The sequence below is a fragment of the Zonotrichia leucophrys genome, chromosome 5 (genome assembly GCF_028769735.1).
Source record: "Zonotrichia leucophrys gambelii isolate GWCS_2022_RI chromosome 5, RI_Zleu_2.0, whole genome shotgun sequence".
Lineage (NCBI taxonomy): Eukaryota > Metazoa > Chordata > Aves > Passeriformes > Passerellidae > Zonotrichia > Zonotrichia leucophrys.
The window spans coordinates 5,643,572-5,651,632 of NC_088175.1; the positions used below are offsets into that span (position 1 = coordinate 5,643,572).

Below are 8,061 nucleotides of genomic sequence, written 5' to 3' on the forward strand. Positions count from 1 at the left end.
TACAGCAGAAGATTCATTGGCATTTCCATCACATATTGACACCATGGGTGAGTAGTGAGATGTATTTGCTAATCTGAACTATAGCATGCTCAGGTTCTGTAGATAGAAACATGATTCAGCTCCTGACAGAGAACAGGATACTACTGACTTCAAGGGATACTTGAAGGCATGCCATTAATTTCAAATGAAGTTAGCACAAATCCTTTATTCCCTGCTCCCCACCAAAATACTGAATTGGAGAATGCAATGAAAATACTACTGCATCAAAGGGTTCCACAACTGCTAGAGAGGCACACATGCAACTCAGCAGTCTTCATTTATTTAGGTATCCAACCTCCTCCTACTCAAACTACCAAATAGTAACATTTTGAGAACATGGCAATTTACAACTACATGGACTTTTACCTTTATCTACTGAATACAGAACTGGTATCCTAACCAAGTTCAACCACAACAGCTGGAATGATAAAAACATTCCCAAGCACAACATCCTTGAGATGAACAGAAGACAGTGCAAAGGATGGAATAAGAGCAAGTGTAGAATCACAGGCACAGGTACTTCAGACAACAGTGGGGTACACTGCAGTGTATCTTTGGTGACCTGGAAGAGAAGAGTATGTTAATTCACCTGGAGTGGGAGGTGGGGCAGAGAGGGAATCACAGAATCAGGTGGCCACAGAGAGGTCAAAGAAAAGTGGATTCTGCAGACAGAAATTACTTGCCAGAGTGTGAAAATAAGTACAATCCTGGAAACAGGTATTTCAAGAAAAAAATGAATTACATAAATGGAAGTAAAGGGAAGACTGCAGTTACTTTACTCAAGTGCAAGGACGAAACCACCTTGCAATAAAAGTCATCCACTAGCAACTCCAAAATTGCGAGAAATCTGATTAAAAGCAGGTCAAAATAAGTCACTTCCAAGAATCAGAAGGACCAGCTGGAGAAATTAGGAGCATTTATACTGTTTGGAAAAACATGATGGAAGAGAAGCACAGCATGGACAAGAGCAATCCATTGGAAACTGAAGAGCTTAAATGCAGGAAGAGGAGTCACTTGGGATGGTTTGAAGGAGATTGAAACAAGAACAAGTTAAATGAAAATTATGAAGTTATACTTCCTGTGCAAAAATCAAGACTTACATCTGCAAGTCATTAATTTACAAGCCTCAACACACCAAACAACCCACTCTCACAAGGTTCCTCTCTGTGTAAAGACACAGAGTGGGCACAGTCAATCTGGTGCAGCACACAAGATCTTCATTATAAAAACCTCTAATAATTGCTCTAATTATCTCTCTCTCTCGCACATACAGAGATGAGGTTACTAAACAAAATCCATTCACATTGTTAAAATTTGTTTTATGAGCTGAGCTTTGCTGTTACAAAGTGGCACAAGTACCATGCGAGCTGGCTCCATAAAATAAGTAACAAACGTTATTTTTCTAGAACATTCAAAGGAGAAAGCCAGAAACAAGTACAAACATGGGAACAACTACCACTGAATAAATTCTGTCCTGCACACTCAGCCTCAGAGAGCACTGCATGTTTGCTGTGGGCATCAATGGAAGAGCAGAGCAAGAGCTGTTTCCTGTGCCACGATGCTGACGGTGCAGGATGGCACAGCTCTGCAGAGAGCCAGGGCTGGATGCCTCCACTCAGCACTTGCAATTCACTCACTTTATCAACAGATGACGCTTGCACTGCCCTGCTGGGTCTCAGCACCTCATCATTTTTATGTCCTCAGATCATAGGAAAGTACCGCTATTCCCATGTTATTACAGACTGGGAAAATGGTCTGTGTATGGAGCAAGAAGCTAGACACAAAACAAGCCACTAGCTGCAGCAGAGTTATTTTGAGAACCCCAGTTCTGAAAATAACTACCACTTAAACCTGCACAACACCCAGGTTTCTCTTTTCTTTCCCAGCACATATTCCACACTTAAGAAAACATCCTGACAAGGTTGATAACCTCAGGAAGAGCAGCAAGTTCAAATGCATGAGAAAACAATAAACAAAATAGTGGATGAAGCATCAGCAGACTCTAAGTCTTTACTCATCCTGCTAATCCTAACAAAAGTCCTAACCACTTGACTGAGACATCATGCTTCCTCTCACTCTGTTTCTTAGGCACACTGAGTTTTGATTTTTCCTGGCATGGCAAAAAGCTTCAAGAGAAGGAAGTGACACCACTCTCAACTGGCCTGTGGTTAGATGATGAGAATGCTCCCCAGGGAAGTAGGAAACTTGGACTGGAATCCCCCTTCTGCCCCTGGGACTAGGACATGATGTCACATCACTCAGCACTTCAACATCAAAGGCCCTTGCTGGTCTGGCCCTGACTGGAAGGCTCAGGACACACATCTGCAGGAATGCCAGAAAGCCCAAGCCCAGCCTCCAGGTCTGACACTGGCACCTGCAGAGGATCATCTTCTCTTTCTCGATAGATGTCAAAGCTTGCAGGAACAAAGTGGCAGCCAGGAAGGCACTTATCTTACACTAGCATCTGCAACACACTTTTCAAGACAGATGAAATCCAAATTACTTGTTTTCCTAGACACTTAAGAAAGCTGTAAAGACTCATGGCATTTTGAGCTTGTCTTCCGTGTACATACCTTATCTATAAAAATATGTTTACCACATTAATGCAGAAACGAAAACATGAGACAAAAGTCCAGTATTACTCCAAATGTTAAATTTTTCTAATTATGAGCTACCATACAGTCATCACTAAAACAGGTAAAATGGAAGATTCATGACTTCTTTCACAAATATTTTTTGAAAAGTGTTAACTATTTGTGCAAGAAAAGATTCACTTCAGAGCATTTAAATTACTACAGAATTAGTAGCAATCATGGCAAATAACCTACAGAATGTTTCCTCTACACATCAAAGAAAACTATTTTACAAATCAACATTGTATGAAACTATATAAAATAATACCAGAACTATGAAATATTCCAACTTAAGGCATTCCTGCTATGCCCACTGAGGTTCTAATGTCTGCAACCAGCAAAAATTCAAATCTTGATGTCCAAGGACACAACACCCCAAATTTCAGTAGAAGGAGTGAGCAGGGGATGGAATCCATAACACACACACACAATACTGAACTCCTGCACACACAAACATGTTGAGACTTTGCTTCCCAGGCTGCCTTGACTGGATGAACAGCAGAACTTGAAATTCTACTGAAATCACATTTTATACATGCAGAGCAAACCAGCGGGGAAGAACAACAGCATGGAAATCAAAGGCTTAACATTTTTTGGGGGGTGGAGAGGATTAGTGACCTACAGTTGCTGTATATAATTTTAGAGCCACTCGCCCTGTTAACCCAGTTACAAAGGCAACAGTCAGTAGCAATTTGAAGTCAGAGTGGCAATGATATTTTTCCGTGAAGGCTCCAGAAGAGAAGATCTACATGAAGAAAACAATCACCCCCCTAAAGACTATGTAAATACCTCTCCCTCTCTCACACACATATGGAATTCTCAATACCAAATCACCTTTTGCTTGATTTTCTCCTTAAGTTCTAACATGTTTCCAGTGGATACTTTCCTTACTTTCTTTAGATATCCTGAAAGCTTTTTTGCATTTATTTCATTTTCTCTTCCTTCCCATTACAAAAAGAGAGAGAGAACACATCTTCCTACATTGTGGGCACCTAATGATTCCTTTTTCTCCCAATTCTCTAGTCCCTCCTCCCGCCATAAGAAAAAAGACCGAAAAAAATTGAAACGTTTGTGATTTGTCAAAACTAAATATACTCACCTTAAATTATCCATTTATGAGGGCATGGGATTCCAGCAGGCAGAGCTGGGAAACCAATTATATTCTCTCTGCCAGCCCTTTACTACTGTAGTTTCTACAGCACCATTTCACCACCACAGGTTAAAAAGTTTAAGGTAAAACCTGGTGCAAGTACAGCACTCCCTCTTGTGCTGTAATCACACCTTTATTCTGCTGCACAAAACCACACAACTCTCCCTCCCTCCCTCGGCTTCTTTTCCCCATATTTCATTTTGAAATCTCCAATTTCTCCCACCACTTCAGGTGTTCGTGAGCCAAACACCAAAAATTCAAGGAGGTTTCAAATATAAGTATTCTATTCAGAAAGTCTCCACAGCTTACAAAAACAAAAACACACACAAACTCAAGCCTTGGTAGTTCTTTAAAGGAACTGTGCACCAGTATACAGATACCAGAAACCAATGTCTAATGAGCAATCTTCACACATCATAAGATGCAGCACCTTCAACTAAGAAACACTATCATTATAAAGAAACTCTAATAAAATCCAGTAACTACATCATCTAAGAGATAAGAGATGAGAATGTTGTACTTTTACAATATCTATTCATACAAGGCCAGTTTAGGGTATTAGAGTAGATTTAAGTCATTCTTATTTTTAAACTGCCTTTTCATCTGAAGAAGAACTATGATCAGCTGCTTACCAATCAAAAATCAAGGCTTTTGGCTTTTTGTATTTTCAGCATTGCCATATCTACTATAGAAAATCTGGACCCCAGTACCAAGAAGCCATTCCTCTTCTCTCCTGAAGCATTCATTATGGACAAGAACAATGTAAAGACCTAAAATACAACACGATCCCAAGATCATTTAAAAGACAAACCATGTTAACGTGGACTAGTAAGACTTCATAAATAATCTTTGGTCACTGATGCTGATGCATCAACAGTAAATATGCTTACACGATACTCAAATTCTCTGAACCCATGCAAGAATGGTTTCTCAAAATTGGTATCATCAAACTTAATTACAGGAGGAGTTCAGGAAAGCCTAAAGACTGAGTCATTTAGCACCCCCTTTGGATTAGAATTAATTTGCACTGATACTGAATGCACTTTATGATTCTATACTCTAGGTCCAGCTATTATTAGAAGCAACTCACCAAGTCATATTTCAGTAAAACACCTACCATTCTCGTGCTGGAACAACCCAACTTTTAAAACCCCCAAGTGCTGCCTGCCTGCAATGCCCAAGCTCATGATACATCAGTGTTTCCGTTACCAAGCTCTATGACAAGGGGTTTCCCAGTGCAGCCATAAAAAACTGATTCCGTCCAAATGTTCAAGTATTTCTCACCTTAAATGAATAGCCCTCTCCCTAATCACCACAAATAGTATTTAGATCTCAATCCATATGCAGTATGAGCCAATGGCTCTTTTAAAAGGACAACATGCAGTATATGGTATGGTCTCTCCAGGTCTGAACAACCATCAGTGCAGCCCTTTAATCCAGGCTTCTAGGCAAGTCAATAGCCATTTTAAACGCAGATTTCTACTATTACGTACTTTAAATTATACTATTTCATTTTTCTAAGCTAGACACTGCTAGTACACCTTCACATCATGCATTAAACTCCTTTCCAGTCTATGAATGCAAGTCCAGATTAGTGCTCAATAATGCTACATGCATCCTATGGGACAAATCTGCAAGGAAAAACACACCATTCTACTCAAGAAATAGAAAACACGTAAATTACAATATAAAGTATATAAGGCTCAGATCTCACAAGCTAGAGCAGTCACAGACCCAGAGACAGCATATTTCAAATTGTATCACTGGAACTTCCCACATTTTACTACTACAGAAACAGCAAAAGATGAAAGATGCCCTAATGCGTGGTAAAGATCCACGCGGAGGAGCACATACAGTCTGTCACGTCACACACAAGCTCTGATCGGCAGAATATGAGATTATGCCTCTTAACATTAATACAATTGCTCCTGTTTTTCTACTGGTAATTCAGATCTCAGGCACTCAAAAAGACACAAATAAATCAATACATAAATGCCTTACCTTCCTATCTTACAAGCCACTGCAGTTCTCAGATTATGAGTCAGTCATAGGTTAATCTGCAGAGGAATGACTCAGTATAAACTTTTAAACATTCATGATTTTTTTCGGACCTACAACACGGCGATTCATTCAACGCGCTAAAACGCGGCGTCGCGAATCAGCGCATGAAATGAATGGCGTGAAAACAAAACACTTTTCTTTCCGCTCACGGCAGGCAGCCGGGGATAGCGCAGCGCCGGTGCAGGCAGGCGGACTTTGCGAAAATACAACTCCTGGAGCGCCGCTGAGGGGCAGCTCCGGCGGCTCCGGGCGCAGCCCCATGGCCGGGGAGCGGCGGGGGCTCCGCCGCAGCGGCAGCCGGGGGGACGCGCAGCCGGGACCGCGCTCCGCGCCAGGCGCGGCGCTGCCGGCAATGCCCCTTTAAAGGCCGTCGGCCCGCCCCCAGCACTGCATATGGAGGGAGCCAGGAGCGAGCGAGCCTTCTGCATTCAAACGACACATCAAACGCCGCAAGCGCCGCCGCGGCTCCCGGCTCTGCTCCGGCCTCGCCTCCCTCCGCTCCCCGCACAGGCACACGCACAGCGGGGAGCGGGGCAGAGAGCGACAGGAGCAGGGGAGGGAAGGGGGAGGCAGGAATAAGTAAGAGAAAAGGGGCACCTGCAAAGCCCTGGAGTGCGAGTGCGTCCGGGCAGGAGAGTCCGCGCCGCTCCGCCGCAGGCTGATCTGTCCCCGGGCACTGGCCGCCGCCGAGGTCCCGGCACGGGCTGCGGGTGCAGCGCGCTCGGCCCCTGCCTGGCAGCAGATGCCCCGGTCAGCGCTCAGTGCCCCCGCCGGAGCGCCCCCGGCTCCCGCCGCCCGCCCGGCCCCGTCCCCCTGCCCGGAGCGCCCGAGCGCGGGCAGGCGAGCGCGGCCGGTGCCGGAGCCCCGCGCGGGAGCCGCCGCCACGGCGGCAGCGAAGCTCCCGCCCTCCCTCCTCCTTTTCCTTCTCCGCCGCCGAACCGAGCGGAGCCGAGCGGAGCCCCGCGGCCGCCCTACCTGCGAGCGTGTGCGGGGAGCGGGGCGGCGGGCGGCAGCTGGAGCCGGGCGAAGGCGACCGCCAGCCCGGCGGAAAGTCCCGACCGCTGTGCGCCGTCTCCCCCCGCCCCGCACTTCCTCTCCCGCCCGCTCGGGCTGGAAATCCCCGGCGAAGCCCGCTGCTCTCGCGGCTCCTCCCAATTACCGAGGGCGGGCCCGGCACAGCCGCTCAGCGCGCAGGCGGCAGCCGGGGGCCGGGCTTGCCCTGGCCGCTGGCCCCGGCTGCACCTGATGCTGCTGTCACCCCCTCCCGCGGGCACGACTCGGGCACAGGGGCCCCGCGCCCGGGGGAGGAGGCGCGGGCTGGGCTGCGGGGGACGGCGCGTCCCGCTCCGGGCCGGCGCGGTGCCGGCGGAGCCGTGGGGGCTCGGCCGGAGGGCGGGCACTGCCGCTGGGCACTGGGGGAAGGAAGGGCGCGGGGATGGCGCCGGGACGCGGGGCTCCGGGAGAGCCGCTCGCTTCCCCTGCCTATCCCGAGGGAGGTGCAGCAGCCCCGCTCAAAGAGGCGCCTCGAACACAACAGTGTTTATCAAACAAAGAAAATGCCACTGGGAAGAATGGGAGGGAGCGAAAACAGCAGTTGGGAGCGGGAGAAGGGTCTGGAAGAGATCAGGAAAGAGCAGCGAGCCAGAGCCGCTGGCCCCCGGGACGGGCCGGTCGGGGCGCCCCGGCAGCGCCGGCCGTGGGTGCCAGCCCCGCGTCCCGGCGGCGGGCAGGGGGTGCGGGCTGTTCCCTGCCCGGCGCCCCGGGGCTGCGAGAAGGAACCGTATCCCCTCCGCAGGCGGCCGGGGAAAGGGGCGGCGCTGGCAGCCCATAGAACCTGTCGCTCCCGGCAGCCAGGTGAAATAAATGCCTGCGTCGTGCTCCGCTAGCTCTGCAGCGTGTCCCGACCGGGGTATGTGTTCCGCCAGTACCGGCGGTCACGCTTTCACGCGGGGCATCGTTGGCTGTCGTGGCTCGTCGTGTTCCCGCCGCCTCACCGGGCTGCGGGCAGGGAGGGAGGGAGGGAAAGGAGGGAGGGAGAGGCGGCTCTGGCGCAGAAGCGGCGCGGGGGCTCGGCCGGAGCCGGGAATGCCCAGCCAGAGCTGGGGATGGGGGCTCAGCCGGACCCTTGGTCCGTGGGGGCTGGAGGAGTTGCCCCACGGGGGCCTTCGGAGCCTTGGG

At 48.7% G+C, this 8,061-nt stretch overlaps 1 protein-coding gene across 4 annotated transcripts in view; it reads right to left on the minus strand.

The window, feature by feature from the left end:
* TRAF3 (TNF receptor associated factor 3) overlaps window positions 1–6,992 on the minus strand; it is a 70,224-nt gene extending 63,232 nt beyond the window's left edge. For 3 of the 4 annotated variants that reach the window (XM_064713575.1, XM_064713572.1, XM_064713576.1), the window contains exons 1-3: window positions 6,859–6,992; window positions 6,481–6,615; window positions 5,824–5,879 (exon numbers count right to left, since the gene is read on the minus strand). The gene's annotated coding sequence lies outside the window, so the exon portion shown is untranslated. The remainder of the gene's footprint in view (window positions 1–5,823; window positions 5,880–6,480; window positions 6,616–6,858) is intronic. The other variant, XM_064713577.1, reaches the window with a different exon arrangement.
* Window positions 6,993–8,061: the final 1,069 nt, after the last annotated feature.